Source organism: Choloepus didactylus, chromosome 2 (assembly GCF_015220235.1).
Source record: "Choloepus didactylus isolate mChoDid1 chromosome 2, mChoDid1.pri, whole genome shotgun sequence".
Lineage (NCBI taxonomy): Eukaryota > Metazoa > Chordata > Mammalia > Pilosa > Megalonychidae > Choloepus > Choloepus didactylus.
Window position 1 is genome coordinate 85,879,203 of NC_051308.1, and position 17,170 is coordinate 85,896,372.

At 39.9% G+C, this 17,170-nt stretch overlaps 1 protein-coding gene across 1 annotated transcript in view; it reads left to right on the forward strand.

The window, feature by feature from the left end:
• The window catches only part of SEC16B (SEC16 homolog B, endoplasmic reticulum export factor), a 145,114-nt gene that overhangs the window by 9,055 nt on the left and 118,889 nt on the right, over positions 1-17,170 (forward strand). The window contains 1 exon segment of the mRNA XM_037825279.1: positions 6,183-6,392. The gene's annotated coding sequence lies outside the window, so the exon portion shown is untranslated.

Below are 17,170 nucleotides of genomic sequence, written 5' to 3' on the forward strand. Positions count from 1 at the left end.
ACAGTAGGAGCTTGCAATCTATTTGCTTACAGAATACTGAGGGAGACCTAGAAGTAAATTACTCATCCTTCCAGTTACTAGATCTGGCAAGATCCAACTTGCTTCACAGCCTTTGCAGATGGTAGACTTTCTACCTGCATTGCTCTGAATTGTCTCTTCCTATGCTTCAGATTTAAACTCATGTCATTTTTTTAGGAAAGTATGTTCTGACCCCTCAGGTTGAGATCAGTGTCCTTCTCCCACTGCCTGCCACCTCTGTCACCACTATTTATAAAATCTCAGTACACACATCTCATTGTGTACTATGTGTCATTATTGGATTAAGGTCTCCCTCCAACTAGAGTATAATCCCCATGAAGGCAGGAAGAGTTTCTGTTTGACTCATTGTTGCAGTCCCAGCACCTATCATGGTGCCTGGGACAGAGTAGGCACTGAAGAACTATTTCTTCTTCTTTTTTTAAATGCAATTTTATTGAGATATATTCACATACCATACAGTCATCCACAGTGTACAATCATTTGTGTGCAGTATCATCTTATATTTGTGTATTCATCACCACAATCAATTTTTGAACATTTTCATTACTACAAAAAAAAAAAAAAAGAATAAAAATAAGAGTAAAAAAGAGCACCTGAAACATCCCCTAACCCCCATCCTCCCCTATTATTTATTTACTTTTTGTCCCCATTTTTCTACTCATCTGTCCATACACTGGATAAAGGGAGTGTGAGCCACAAGGTTTTCACAATCACACAAGGAATTATTTCTTAAATGAATGAACAAGTAAATAAACAGAAAACCCAAGTTTCTACAGAGGATCTCACTTAGGTTGTGGTGTCAGAGAAGGAGGGCTTCTTGGAGAAGGTGGACATTTAAGCTGACTTTTGGACTGGTAGCAGTGGGACAAAGGAAGAAGAGAGGTGAAGACACGTTTAGTGGTGGGAAGACATGTTAGAAGTCACAGAAATGCAAATAAGCTTGGTGCATTCAGGGAATTGCAAAAAGCATATCTGGAGTAAAAGACCTGTGGAGGGAATGGTGGGAGGTGACTCTAGAAAGGTGGTCAGATGTGATATCACAAAAGGCCTTGTGTGGAGCTGAAGAATTTGAACATTTATTAGAAGCTTAAATTATGGAGCTAGGGATTTTTAGTAGAGAAGTGACACTATCATCTTTGCATCTTGCAAAGTTAACTTGGTAGCAGTGGGGATGAGGGATAAGGTCAAGGTCAGGAGTAGTGAGAAAGCAGTAGGGCAGACTGTTGGAGCAATCTGAGCCAGAGGTGATAATATGTGAACTGAGGCTGTGGAGATGATGTATTGAGAGATACTAAGGTAGACGAAAATACAGACTTTGGTGACTTCAGAGCATCCTAATATAGTTTAAGGAGGAAGGGCTTTGAAGTTAGCCTGATCTAGGTTCAAATTCAAATTCAAATTCAAACTGCTTCCAGTTTAGTAGCATCAGTTTCCTCATTTGTAAAATAGTTCTTTCCTCATAGGGTAGTTGTGGGGATATTGAGATTACATGTACAATTGCCTATTAGAGGGCATGGCATGTTGGTTAAAAATCTCTTAATAAAAGCATTCTCTTATTATTAGGCATTAAGTAATAAGGAGCAATCTAGGTTAACTTGTGGATTTGCCATTTGCTGAGTACAGGAGGAAAAGTTGAGTTCAGTTTTGGATGTGTTGAGTAGGAGGTTCCTGTGCATGCAGCTGGGATGTCCAGAAGGCAGCTAGATATATAGGTTTGGAGGTAATGGGATTGGTCTGGAATTTCTTCCAGTGGCATCTCTCATTTCTCACAATAAGTTCCTTTTGGAAAGGACATATGAATTCTGAAAGCAATCTTAGGTGCCAGGAGACTCCACATGGAATATTAACACATTTCATGTTAAAAGCAAGGGCTTTTAGCTCCTCTCTGTGGGAGAGACCATAATTAGTCTCATTGACTACAACCATTGACTATTTAACATATTTAGAAAAATAAAATTGTACCATTTGTTTTAAATAATTATAGGAGGTTAAGTAGAGAGAAACATTATTTCCAATTCAGACATTAAAATTAATCCAAGCTATATTTTCTTTAGCAGCAATACTGGTTTTAAACAGAAGCAAACAAAAAAAATCAAAATAATGTTACCATGCCACCTACTTGGAACAGGTCGTTTTGATAACACCTTCCATCCACAGCATTTTATATTACTTTCACATGTTGTTTCCACAGCAAGTATCTTACACTTGATCCTCACAACACTCCTGAGAGATGGGTAATGTGTTTATTACCCCTATTTCACAGGTAAAGAGAGAGGCACAGGGAGGAAAAAAGGTTCACCTCAGGTCTCACCGGTGCTAGTGAGAACCTTGGGATTGGAAGCAGGTGCCCGACCCTCTTCCGGTGTCTACCCATGGTGGCACTGTGTGCTAGTAACCTTCTCAACGAACCTCAGCTATTCAAGAATTCCACCAGGGAATTATTTGAGGGTAGCTTTTAGCTTCAAGTAGTTATGGATGAGTGCAGAATCTTTTAGGGGCACTGATGACCTTGGTGTTTTTGAGTGCAAGTTCTGAGCAGACCTTGGGGCCAAAGTGCTTGGGCTGCTGGGTGCTGCTCAGTGGTGAGACATCTCTAGGCAATGCTTTAGTGTCCACAACTTCTCTGGAGACATCCTAACCCAGACCTCCCCACAGTATGGACCACAGCCGTCTATGCCATCTCTGTCAGGCCTTGCGCATGGCATCCCCCAGAGCTAGAGAGTTTTTTCAAGCTTGGGCTTTGGAGCCAGGCAACATTATGTTTAAACTATTGTTCTACCACCTACTACCTGGATGACCCTGGGCTAATTACTTACCCCCTCTGAGTCTGTGCCTCCGTCTATTGAATGGGAGTAATTATACCTCCCCCATATTGCTTTTATGAGATTTAAATGAAATAAATGATTTCATATGTGTAATAGCTTCAATTTTTCTACTTTGTTTCCCAAGTGCTTTATGTACAGTATTCCATTTAATTATTAAAATAAGTCTTCCTTTACAGATGAGAGTTCCAGAGCCTAAAGAAGCTGAGAGCAGGATAGAGGTTAAAAGCATGGGCTCTGGGGATGGATTACCCGGGTTTGTATTCCAGCTCTGCCTCCCATTAGCTGTGTGACCTTGGGCAAATTACTTAACCTCTGTTGCCTCAGTTTTTTTGGTTTATAAAATGAGGGTAATAATAGTGTCTATTTTATTGGGTTATTATGATTACATGACATTTAAAGCCCTTAGAATAACCTTTCTAATTGGTATTATATGTGTCAATTATTATTAAGCAATTTGCCTAAGGTAACATAGATAGTAAGTGGCAGAGCCAGGATTTAAGCTTGGGTCTCTCCAACCACAAGATCTTCCCATTGTATCCTGTTTTACCCTCTGGGAAGCCTTTCCACGTCTCCTAGATCTATGTTGGGTATCTCTCTTTTGTGTTTCTGGAGCAATCCCTCTGTTCTCACCGCAACACACTGTTGTATCTTGCTTTCCTGACTCTAAGGTTGGTATCCTAGCTTGTTTCCTTACTGCTTGACTTCACTCCATAGTGTTCAATAAATGGTGGTTTTAATTTGCATTTGGGGAAGACTCTCTGAGTGTCTCTTGAACCATCTCCTGGCTAGACCCATTGGGTTCTAGAATCCCAGAAATGTGGACACCATGGGAATGGAGGAGTCGATGGGATGATGCCATGTGTTGGGCCTGATGTGTGGGATTGAGGCTGACGCCAGGGCAGCAAGGTCACATTAGTTTCCTGAGTAGCACTCTGGCTGTAGGCTGGGGTAGGTAGAGGAACCTTCTTGGTATGTGTTCTGGAGCCTCATGTTCTTTATGCAGGTAATAGCTGCAGCCAGAAGTGACGAGAATTGCAAGCTGGTGGTGCAGAGGGGCACATGGTCCAGTGTGAACTACAGCCAGGGCAGCCTGAAGGAGGCAGTAAGGAGGCTGGTGGGCAGTGGCAGGGTGACTGTGGCAAGAGATGTCTTCTTGGAGGTTCTCTGTGGATGCATGCAGTGGTCTGTGCATTTCAGAGCTGGAGCTGGGGCTCTGCTGAAATCCTTTAGGCCCTCTGTCTTCCTTCTGGACTTGCTTCTCCATAGTGTTTGCTGCTGGTTTCTCCTGTGGGCATCTGCATCAGCAAGAACAGCTGAGTGGGTGGGTGAAAAGGAATAGAAGCAGAGGGAAAATCAGGAAATGCTTAAATATAGCAAAAACAAAATACCCAACTGGAAAATATCCAAAAAATGACTGTAGACTCTTTAGTTGGCAGTGTCAAATGCTTTAGAAATTATGCATGTGTTAAATTCAGCTATGCTGGGCCCCACTAGCTACTTTATATACATGGAGGTGGGGAGTTCTAGAGGAGACCATTGTTCACATGTTAAAATTACTGGGGTGGCTACTTTCCTTTGCCCAGATCTCCAGGCACTGTGGTACAGGCTCTTTTTATCTTACTGGTTTCTGCAACAGCCAGCAGTGTAGGTGTTTCCTTGATTTGTTTTCTTAAAAAAAGTCACTGGAGATTTAGTGGGACTGTTGTATTACACCAGTTCTCATTCTATGTTCAACCAGGGACTCGAGAGTGCTCTGATAATATTAGTTTCTGTTCTCAGTTCATCCTGGCAAGCATCATTTTGTGGTTTATTTCAGTTTAAAGAGGATGAAACAGAAGCAGAGAGAATAGCTAACCCACAGAAGGCATCCAGTTAGTCCTGTAGCCCCTGAGCTAAGTAAGAAGCAGGCAATATGCATGTTTGATTACCACTGCACCATGATGGTACCATGCTTACTGCAGAAGCAAAGGAAGCAGCACATAGAGTAAGTGGAAAGCCAAGACAGAGAGCTGGTAAAACTAACCCTTCTTTTGCCTTCCCTCAGGTTTTCTGGATAAGTGGGTTATTTTAAAATTGTAGTAGTATATGTATTATATATATTATATTACTATATATATTTTATATATATAACACAAAATTTGCCATTTTAACCACTTTTATTTGTACAATTCAGTGACATTAATCACATCCACAATGTTGTGCAACCATCACCATGAGCCATTATCAAACTTTTTTGTCACCCCAAACAGAAACTTTGTACCCATTAAGTGATGACTCCCTACCCCCCTACTCCCAGCCCATGGTAACCTCTAATCTACTTTTGTTTTTATGAATTTGCTTATTCTAGATATTTTATATATGTGAGATCATACAATATTTTTCTGTTGTGTCTGACTTATTTTACTCAGCATGATGTTTTCAAGGTTCATCCATGTTTTAGTATGTCTCAGCACTCCATTCCTTTTCATGGCTGAATAGTATTGCATTGTTATACCACATTTTGTTCCTCTGTCTGTTGATGGACTCTTGGATTGTCTCCACCTTTTGGCTATTGTGAACAATTCTGCTGTGAACCAGTGTCCATGTATCTGGGTTCCTGCTTTCAGTTTTTTTAAGTTTATACTTAGGTGTGGGCTTACTGGGTTATAAGGTAAATCTGTCTTTAACTGTCTGAAGAACCACCAACCTTCTGATAACAGTGTTTTGACAACAGCGTCTCATTTCCCTTCTAAAGAAAAAAGAAAGCAAGAGGCAAAAACCAAACAAACATGCAAATATTTTATACCAAGATGTTTACTAAGTTTATTTTTATAACTCACTGCTTTGAATGCACTATATGGTACTTCTTATAATGGGCTCTAGAAAAGTTGTGAATTTTTGTGGACGATTCAAATGTTCTAGAGAGGCACATAACTTAAAAGAGTCCTGAAGTAAGTCTTTGTGTAAAGCAAATGATCCTTCATTAAAATGTCTATCATATGCCTGCTTCCTAAATCTTTAAACTGAGTCATCTTGAAGTATGGCATATAGAATGACATTTGTTTATAAACCCAGTCTCCTTCCAAAGAGTATTTGAGGAGGTTAAATGGACAGTATTGATTGTAAAATGGGTTCTCTTAAAAAAAAAACTGGCTAGTTCCTCTGGCTCTCTAATGCCTTGCTTGTGGCTTATTTTTTATTTTTTTCTACTTAGGAACCAAGAGTTGTAAAGGATGGCTCACTCCTGTCAGTTTGTAAGGTCAGGGGGAGTTTATAGCTGTAGGATTAATGAACATGATTTTTTTAATAATTTCTTTTCCTTCTCTTCTTTGCTCTCAGCCTGGCATAGGAGGGCAGGATTGTGGCAGTTGAGTTTGTGGGAGGAACCATTGCTTCTGTGCTGGCCAGCCTTCTGCTCCTGAAGAATGTCTCTGCATGGGGCTACACTGGGGTTGATACCGTCACCAGAAGTTTCCCATTTTCTCCAGCAGTACAGTCAGCATGGGGGCATCCAGCCACATACCGGGAATGATTTTTAAGTTGGAGAAGGTAAGTTGTTCTTATGGGATGTGGATGTGGATAAGGCCAGGAAATGGTCTGTGTCAAACTACTGGATGGTTTATTTCTGGATATTATAAATTTCCTTTTATGGAATAAAAAGGTGAAAATGTAGTACAGAATGATGAGATTTCACAGGCTGCAGGGTCACAGGATTTCTCCTAGTCTTCTGGGTTGTATGGCTGTTGACTCAGGTCTCTTTAGCCACCTGTGAAACTGAGTCTGTGAAGGCTATGAAGGAGCTAAATCTTGAGAGCTCTGTCTACATCATTGGAAGTTATGGCACTTCAGAAAAAAAATCACACGTGTTGATATGAACCCCATACCATACAAGCCTAAGAAGGAAGCACTTAACTTGACCTTTGATTTTTTTTTTTTAATTTTATTTTGAAATAAATTCAAACTTACAGGAACAGTTGCAAAAACAATACAAACCCCATACACAGAACTCCAGCATACCCCAACCCCCTGTCCCCCGATACCCCAATCCACCAACTTTAACATCCTGTCACACCACCATTTCTTTCTTTCCCTCCCTCCCTCCCTATCATCCATCATCTATTGCTCTGTCTTCTGAACATATGAGAGCTAGCTGCTCACATCCTTGAACCAACAATATAATTCACATATACATTTCCCATGAACAAGAACATTCTTTTATGCAATCCCATCAAGCGCAGCTAAGAAGTTCAAGAAATTCAACATTGATACAAGGCTTACATTCTATATTTCCTTTTTTTTTCCTTATGTCTCAACTGTGTCCCTTTGAGCCTCCTCTCCTCCATCCTCAGATCCCATCCAGGATCATCCTTGGCATTTAATTGTCATTATCTAATTAGACTGTCTTTTTTTTTTTTTTCCTAATTGTGGAAACATATATGCAGCCTAAATCTTCCCATTCCAACCCGGCCCTGGCATTCCATTAGTGTGATTAATCACATTTAGAATGTTGCAATGCTATCACCTTCCCACCATCCATTACTAGAAATTTCCCTTCACCCCAGACAGAAACCCTACATTCATTTCTTAACTCCCCATTGCCCCTTCCCCCACTTCTCATAACCCATAGTCTGTGTTTCATCTCTATGGTCATGTTCTCTGATACTTTCTTTGTGTTTACCATGGGGCTTAAATTTAACCTCTTAAATGTATAACAATCTTTTTTTGTTTGATACCAACTTAACTTCAATAGGACACGCAAACTATGTTCCTATACTCTTCCATTCCCCCACCTTTATGTAGTTCTTGTCAAAAATTACATATTTTACATTGAGTCCAAAACCACTGATTTATCATTACCGTTTATGTATTTTAGATCCTGTAGGAAGTAAATAGTGGAGTTGCAAATCAAAAATACAGTAGTATTGGTATTTATATTTACTATATGATCTTTACTGGAAATCTTTATTTCTTCATGTGGTTTCAGTCGATTGTTTAGTGTCCCTTCCTTTCAGCCTGCTCAGTTCCCTTTAGCCTTTCTCGTAGGACTGATCTACTGGTGATGAAGTGCCTCAGCTTTTGATTATCTGGTAATGTTTTCATCTCCCCCTCATTTTTAACCTCCAAGTGTTTGTGAATTTTCTAAGTCTCTGATGGTTATTGCCTTCTATTTGTATTCTATTGTGGTCAGAGAATGTGCTTTGGGGTGTGTGTCTGGGTGTTTAGGGAGGCAGGGCAGCTTTAATAATCAAACTTCCCAGGTGTTCCTGGAGATTTAAGGCTGTTCCAAGAGTCTAAGCCTTAATTTCAATCTTGTCATAGATTGCCTCTGCTGCTGACCCACAAGTCCTTGGTATTGGCGTATGGTCCCTGGGATTTCTGAGTGGGTTCCCCTTCTCAGCCGTGCTCTTCCAGGACCTCTGCTGAAGGAAGGCTGTGCCATGTCACAAGTGTGCGCCAGCCCTCCAGGGAAGCCCTGGGCCTCCGGGCTGTGCAGGGGCATTCTCAGCCTGCTGTAAAGATGGTTGAATGGGGCATGTTAATTTCCCCCTTTTCGCATAGCTCTGCCTTCCCAGCTCTGGGACAATTAGTTGTGGGTGCACTAAAGGTCACTGTCCATGGCTGATATTGTGGCATGTGCGCGGTGCTGTGGGAAACACTCCCCATCACACTGGGACCCTTGGCGCGGCTCTGGGCTGTGGCCCCAGCCCCGGGCAGGAGTGTCCCCAGCCCGCTGGGGAGATGGCTGCAAGGGGCATGGTTTCTTTCTCCTTTTGGCTCCCCTCTGCCCCCCTGGCCCCGAGATAATCAGCAGTGGGTGTGGGAAGGGCTATCCTCCATGCCAGACACTGAGGCGTTGGTACAGCCTTCTCCTGCCGTGCTTCGTCGCGTGGTTCTCACTGATGTATCCGCAGCCGCTCCCGGGTTTTTTTTTTTTTTAAAAGAACTAGTCCGTCTCCAAACGCCAACCCATGGTTTCCCCATACTGCAGCGTGGCCGCTGGACTTTCAGCTGCTTACTCACTCATTTCAGAATGCAGACTTCCGGTTTCACTAAATGCTCAGTCCCTGTAGATTTAGCAGACCTTGTCCGGCTGGTGTATCACTGGAACTGGTGTTTTGGGTCACTTTCTGGCTTTTATCTAGTATTTTTCATGGAGGTGTTTTTTTGCCCTGTCTCATGTAACTGCCACCTTAGGTTCTCTCTCCTTTGATTTTTAAATATAGACACTTTAAAGTACAACCATATGATCTAAGCTGGGGTTCTGTGAACAGAATTCTAAATCATGCCCAGCATCATAAGACTATAATTCATCCATTAGTCACTGTAGTTAATTTTGTTGGCTCTTCACTCCCCTTTTTTCATTCCCCTACAGTTCCATTAATGTGGCTTAAACTTCCTCCAAAGTGTGATTGTGTGCATGCATATTCAATGTAGTGGTAAATGTGACTCTGTTAGGCATTCTCTGTGGAATCTTTTTTTTTTTTGTATTTGTTTTAATTTGTTAAAACTTTCAAAACCTGTTTTGGTAACTCTAGTCCTAGTCATCCATAGTTGCAGGAGATATGTTCAAATGCAGATTAGTGGAGCCCAAGCTGTCAATGCCAGACTTCATTGCTTACCAGCCTTCCATTTTTATGTTTTTTCCTGGGGTGAGGCACTTTCTTTTCGAACATGATTTCCTTTCTTTTCTCTTTGCTATGTCAGTTGAGAAGGTAGCATTCAGTGGTAAAAAGAGAACTTGACTGCTTATCAGAAAACTGGTTAGATTCCAGTTCCACTTTTGCCCCTTTAGTCTTTCTTTTTTTAATATTCATTTTATTGAGATATATTCACATACCATGCAGTCATACAAAACAAATCGTACATTCGATTGTTCACAGTACCATTACATAGTTGTACATTCCTCACCAAAATCAATCCCTGACACCTTCATTACCACACACACAAAAATAACAAGAATAATAATTAAAGTGAAAAAGAGCAATTAAAGTAAAAAAGAACACTGGGTGCCTTTGTCTGTCTGTTTGTTTGTTTTCTTCCCCTATTTTTCTTTCTTTCTTTTTTTTTTTAAATCTTCATTTTATTGAGATATATTCACATACCACGCAGTCATACAAAACAAATCGTACATTCGATTGTTCACAGTACCATTACATAGTTGTACATTCATCACCTAAATCAATCCCTGACACCTTCGTTAGCACACACACAAAAATAACAAGAATAATAATTAAAGTGAGAAAGAGCAATTAAAGTAAAAAAGAACACTGGATACTTTTGTCTGTTTGTTTGTTTGTTTGTTTCCTTCCCCTATTTTTCTACACATCCATCCATAAACTAGACAAAGTGGAGTTTGGTCCTTATGGCTTTCCCAATCCCATTGTCACCCCTCATAAGCTACATTTTTATACAACTGTCTTCGAGATTCATGGGTTCTGGGTTGTAGTTTGATAGTTTCAGGTATCCACCACCAGCTACCCCAATTCTTTAGAACCTAAAAAGGGTTGTCTAAAGTGTGCGTAAGAGTGCCCACCAGAGTGATCTCTCGGCTCGTTTTGGAATCTCTCTGCCACTGAAGCTTATTTCATTTCCATTCACATCCCCCTTTTGGTCAAGAAGATGTTCTCCATCCCACGATGCTGGGTCTACATTCCTCCCTGGGAGTCATATTTCACGTTGCCAGGGAGATTCACTCCCCTGGGTGTCTGATCCCACGTAGTGGGGAGGGCAGTGATTTCACCTGCCAAGTTGGCTTAGCTAGAGAGAGAGGGCCACATGTGAGCAACAAAGAGGCATTGAAGAAGGCTCTTAGGCACAATTCTAGGGAGGCCTAGCCTCTCCTTTGCAGCAACAGTCTTCCCAAGGGCAAATCCTGTGGTAGAGGGCTCAAACCATCAGACCACCAGTCCCGTATGCCTGTGGGCATGTCAGCAACCATCGTGGTGTGCCCCTTTAGTCTTGAAACTGCTTTTTTTCTGAACTGCAGTTTCCTCATCTCTAAAATTAAAAGGGTATGACTGTATCAGGGGCTTTCAAACTATGCTTTAGGAGCCACAGTAGGATGTTGGGGTGGGCAGGTATAGGCTTGAGTTTCTTGGGCTTTGGGGCCCAGTCTTTTCCTGGGCCTGACCAGTTGTACATTTTTGCTTTCTTATTCATGCTTTTAAGAAAGTGTGTTGTGACTTATAATTAAAAAAAAAAAAAACGTTTAGTCTCTGGGTCCCCTTCCGTCTTGTAGCATCTAAACTGAGATTTGCTTTACGAAAAGCTCACCTCTACCTGTTGACAAATGGTAAGGACAATTAGGTAGTAGAGGCATGGAAACAAGTGTTAGTTTGAATTGTCTTTTCTCTCCATTGACATTCTTGTAGGTGTTGCTCAGGCATAAAAGAAACCCAGTTACCCACATTGAAGTTCTCTTTCCTCCTGAACAGTAATTAACTATATAATTACTAACCTCCCGTCAGCTTCCGTTTACCTATCTCCTTTCCGATGAGGGTTTTGCAGGTAGGATTTTTAGAGTGCTTCCCACTCTGCTGACCTGGGCATTATCGGGTGGCTCTCTAAAGCCATGTTCCCCAGTATACTTCAAGCATTTTATTCACGACATCCTGTTTACTATTTCTTCTCTTCCTGTTTCTTTCAATGTGCAAACTGTTTAGAGGAGTAATACTTATCCTAATGGCAGCTCACATACATTAGGTGCTTTTTCTGAATCAAGAACTATGCTAAGCACTTTATATGCATTTTTTCATTTAGTCCTTGCAACAACACTTTGAGGTAGGAGCTACTTTTATCACATTTTACAGTTGAAGAAATCAAGCCTGGTGAAGGCCAAGAATCCTGCCCAGTGATGGAGTAAATGACTGACCTGAATGGGCTCCTTATTGCTTCACCAGTCTCTCTCCTCAAACAAAGAGCTATTTTATTTTTTTTTTTTTTTTTTTTTTTTTTTTTTTTTTTTTTTTTTTAATCATCATTTTATTGAGATATATTCACATACCACGCAGTCATACAAAACAAATTGTACTTTCGATTGTTTACAGTACCATTACATAGTTGTACATTCATCAACTAAATCAATCCCTGACACCTTCATTAGCACACACACAAAAATAACAAGAATAATAATTAGAGTGAAAAAGAGCAATTGAAGTAAAAAAGAACACTAGGTACCTTTGTCTGTTTGTTTGCTTCCCCTACTTTTCTAGACATTGATCCATAAACTAGACAAAGTGGAGTTTGGTCCTTATGGCATTCCCAATCCCACTGTCACCCCTCATAAGCTACATTTTTATACAACTGTCTTTGAGATTCATGGGTTCTGGGTTGTAGTTTAATAGTTTCAGGTATCCACCACCAGCTACCCCAATTCTTTAGAACCTAAAAAAGGTTGTCTAAAGTGTGCGTAAGAGTGCCCACCAGAGTGATCTCTCGGCTCGTTTTGGAATCTCTCTGCCACTGAAGCTTATTTCATTTCCTTTCACATCCCCCTTTTGGTCAAGAAGATGTTCTCCATCCCACGATGCCGGGTCTACATTCCTCCCCGGGAGTCATATTCCACGTTGCCAGGGAGATTCACTTCCCTGGGTGTCTGATCCCACGTAGGGGGGAGGGCAGTGATTTCACCTTTCAAGTTGGCTTAGCCAGAGAGAGAGGGCCACATCTGAGCAACAAAGAGGCATTCAGGAGGAGACTCTTAGGCACAAATACAGGGAGGCCTAGCCTCTCCTTTGCAGCAACCGTCTTCCCAAGGGTAAAACTTATGGTAGAGGGCTCAAGCCATCAAACCACCAGTCCCCTATGTCTGTGGTCATGTTAGCAACCATGGAGGTGGGGTAGGCGAATACCCCTGCATTCTCCACAGGCTCCTCAAGGGGGCACTACATCGTTTTTTTTTTTTTTTTTTTTTCCTTGTTTGTCTTTTTTCTTTTTTCTTTTTTTTTTTAACTTTCCCTTCTTTTTTCAAATCAACTGTATGAAAAAAAAAAGTTAAAAGGAAAACAAACATACAATAAAAGAACATTTCAAAGAGACCATAGCAAGGGAGTAAGAAAAAGACAACTAACCTAAGATAACTGCTTAACTTCCAACATGTTCCTACTTTACCCCAAGAAAGTTACATACTATAGCAACATTTCAGTGAACTTGTTCCTACTACATCCATCAGAAATTAACAGACCATAGTCATTTCTGGGCATCCCCAGAACGTTAAATAGCTTATCTGTTCTTCTTGGATTATTGTTCCCCCTTCCTTAATTGCTCTCTACTGCTAGTTCCCCTACATTCTACATTATAAACCATTTGTTTTACATTTTTCAAAGTTCACATTAGTGGTAGTATATAATATTTCTCTTTTTGTGCCTGGCTTATTTCGCTCAGCATTATGTCTTCAAGGTTCATCCATGTTGTCATATGTTTCACCAGATCGTTCCTTCTTACTGCCGCGTAGTATTCCATCGTGTGTATATACCACATTTTATTTATCCACTCATCTGTTGAAGGACATTTGGGTTGTTTCCATCTCTTGGCAATTGTGAATAATGCTGCTATGAACATTGGCGTGCAGATATCTGTTCGTGTCACTGCTTTCCGATCTTCCGGGTATATCCCGAGAAGTGCAATCGCTGGATCGAATGGTAGCTCTATCTCTAGTTTTCTAAGGAACTGCCAGACTGACTTCCAGAGTGGCTGAACCATTATACAGTCCCACCAACAATGAATAAGAGTTCCAATTTCTCCACATCCCCTCCAGCATTTGTAGTTTCCTGTTTGTTTAATGGCAGCCATTCTAACCGGTGTTAGATGGTATCTCATTGTGGTCTTAATTTGCATCTCTCTAATAGCTAGTGAAGCTGAACATTTTTTCATGTGTTTCTTGGCCATTTGTATTTCCTCTTCAGAGAACTGTCTTTTCATATCTTTTGCCCATTTATAATTGGGCTGTCTGTACTACTGTCATTGAGTTGTAGGATTTCTTTGTATATGCAAGATATCAGTCTTTTGTCAGATACATGGTTTCCAAAAATTTTTTCCCATTGAGTTGGCTGCCTCTTTACCTTTTTGAGAAATTCCTTTGAGGTGCAGAAACTTCTAAGCTTGAGGAGTTCCCATTTATCTATTTTCTCTTTTGTTGCTTGTGCTTTGGGTGTAAAGTCTAGGAAGTGGCCTCCTAATACAAGGTCTTGAAGATGTTTTCCTACATTATCTTCTAGGAGTTTAATGGTACTTTCTTTTATATTGAGATCTTTGGTCCATTTTGAGTTAATTTTTGTGTAGGGGGTGAGGTAGGGGTCCTCTTTCATTCTTTTGGATATGGATATCCAACTCTCCCAGCCCCATTTGTTGAAAAGACCATTATGGCTCAGTTCGGTGACTTTGGGGGCCTTATCAAAGATCAGTCGGCCATAGATCTGAGGGTCTATCTCTGAATTCTCAATTCGATTCCATTGATCTATATGTCTATCTTTGTGCCAGTACCATGCTGTTTTGGCAACTGTGGCTTTATAATAAGCTTCAAAGTCAGGAAGTGTAAGTCCTCCCACTTCGTTTTTCTTTTTTAAAGTGTCTTTAGCAATTCGAGGCATCTTCCCTTTCCAAATAAATTTGATAACTAGCTTTTCCAAGTCTGCAAAGTAGGTTGTTGGAATTTTGATTGGGATTGCATTGAATCTGTAGATGAGTTTGGGTAAAATTGACATCTTAATGACATTTAGCCTTCCTATCCATGAACATGGAATATTTTTCCATCTTTTAAGGTCCCCTTCTATTTCTTTTAGTAGAGTTATGTAGTTTTCTTTGTATAGGTCTTTTACATCTTTGGTTAAGTTTATTCCTAGGTACTTGATTTTTTTAGTTGCTATTGAAAATGGTATCTTTTTCTTGAGTGTCTCTTCAGTTTGTTCATTTCTAGCATATAGAAACATTACTGACTTATGTGCATTAATCTTGTATCCCGCTACTTTGCTAAATTTGTTTATTAGCTCTAGTAGGTGTATCGTTGATTTCTCAGGGTTTTCTAGATATAAGATCATATCATCTGCAAACAATGACAGTTTTACTTCTTCTTTTCCAATTTGGATGCCTTTTATTTCTTTGTCTTGCCGGATTGCCCTGGCTAGCACTTCCAGCACAATGTTGAATAACAGTGGTGACAGCGGGCATCCTTGTCTTGTTCCTGATCTTAGAGGGAGGGCTTTCAGTCTCTCACCATTGAGTACTATGCTGGCTGTGGGTTTTTCATATATGCTCTTTATCATGTTGAGGAAGTTTCCTTCAATTCCTACCTTTTGAAGTGTTTTTATCAAAAACGGATGTTGGATTTTGTCAAATGCTTTTTCAGCATCTATTGAGATGATCAATTGATTTTTCCCTTTCGAGTTTTTAATGTGTTGTAATACATTGATTGTTTTTCTTATGTTGAACCATCCTTGCATGCCTGGAATGAACCCCACTTGGTCATGGTGTATGATTTTTTTAATGTGTCTTTGGATTCGATTTGCAAGTATTTTGTTGAGGATTTTTGCATCTATATTCATTAGGGAGATTGGCCGGTAGTTTTCCTTTTTTGTAGCATCTTTGCCTGGTTTTGGTATTAGATTGATGTTAGCTTCATAAAATGAATTAGGTAGTGTTCCATTTTTTTCAATGTTTTGAAAGAGTTTGAGTAAGATTGGTGTCAGTTCTTTCTGGAAAGTTTGGTAGAATTCCCCTGTGAAGCCATCTGGCCCTGGGCATTTATTTGTGGGAAGATTTTTGATGACTGATTGGATCTCTTTGCTTGTGATGGGTTGGTTGAGGTCTTCTATTTCTTCTCTGGTCAGTCTAGGTTGTTCATATGTTTCCAGGAAATTGTCCATTTCTTCTACATTGTCCAGTTTGTTGCCATACAGTTGTTCATAATATCCTCTTATAATTTTTTTAATTTCTTCAGGATCTGCAGTTATGTCACCTTTTTCATTCATTATTTTGTTTATATGGGTCTTCTCTCTTTTGATTTTGTCAGTCTAGCTAGGGGCTTGTCAATCTTGTTGATCTTCTCAAAGAACCAACTTTTGGTGATATTTATCCTTTCTATTGTTTTTTTGTTCTCTATGTCATTTATTTCTGCTTTAATCCTTGTTATTTCTTTTCTTGTACTTGGTTTAGGATTGGTTTGCTGTTCATTTTCTAGCTTCTTCAGTTGATCCATTAGTTCTTTGATTTTGGCTCTTTCTTCCTTTTTAATATATGCGTTTAGTGCTATAAATTTCCCCCTTAGCACTGCTTTTGCTGCATCCCATAGGTTTTGGTATGTTGTGTTCTCATTTTCATTCGTCTCTATATATTTAGCAATTTCTCTTGCTATTTCTTCTTTAACCCACTGATTGTTTAGGAGTGTGTTGTTTAACCTCCAGGTATTTGTGAATTTTCTAAGTCTCTGATGGTTATTGACTTCTAATTGTATTCCATTGTGGTCAGAGAATGTGCTTTGAATAATTTCAATCTTTTTAAATTTATTGAGGCTTGTTTTATGTCCCAGCATATGATCTATTCTGGAGAAAGTTCCGTGAGCACTAGAAAAGTATGTGTATCCTGGTGATTTGGGATGTAATGTCCTGTAGATGTCTGTTAAATCTAATTCATTTATCAGATTGTTTAGGTTTTCAATTTCCTTATTGGTCTTCTGTCTGGTTGATCTATCTATAGGAGAGAGTGATGTGTTGAAGTCTCCCACAATTATTGTGGAAACATCAATTGCTTCCTTTAGTTTTGCCAATGTTTCTCTCATGTATTTTGTGGCACCTTGATTGGGTGCATAGACATTTACGATTGTTATTTCTTCTTGCTGAATTGCCCCTTTTATTAGTATGTAGTGGCCTTCTTTGTCTCTCAAAACATCCCTGCATTTGAAGTCTATTTTATCTGAGATTAATATTGCTACACCTGCTTTCTTTTGGCTGTAGCTTGCATGAAATATTTTTTTCCATCCTTTCACTTTCAGTTTCTTTGTGTCCCTGTGTCTAAGATGAGTCTCTTGTATGCAACATATTGATGGTTCATTTTTTTTGATCCATTCTGCGAATCTATATCTTTTAATTGGGGAGTTTAATCCATTTACATTCAACGTTAAAACCGTGAAGGCATTTCTTGAATCGGCCATCTTATCCTTTGGATTATGTTTGCCATATTTTTCCCTCTCTCTATTAATATCCTTTATTGTACCTATACCGAATCTCTTTAGTACTGAACCTTTCTCCAAGTCTCTCTGTCCTGTCTTTGTTTCTCTGTCTGTAGGGCTCCCTTTAGTATCTCCAGTAGGGCAGGTCTCTTGTTAGCAAATTCTC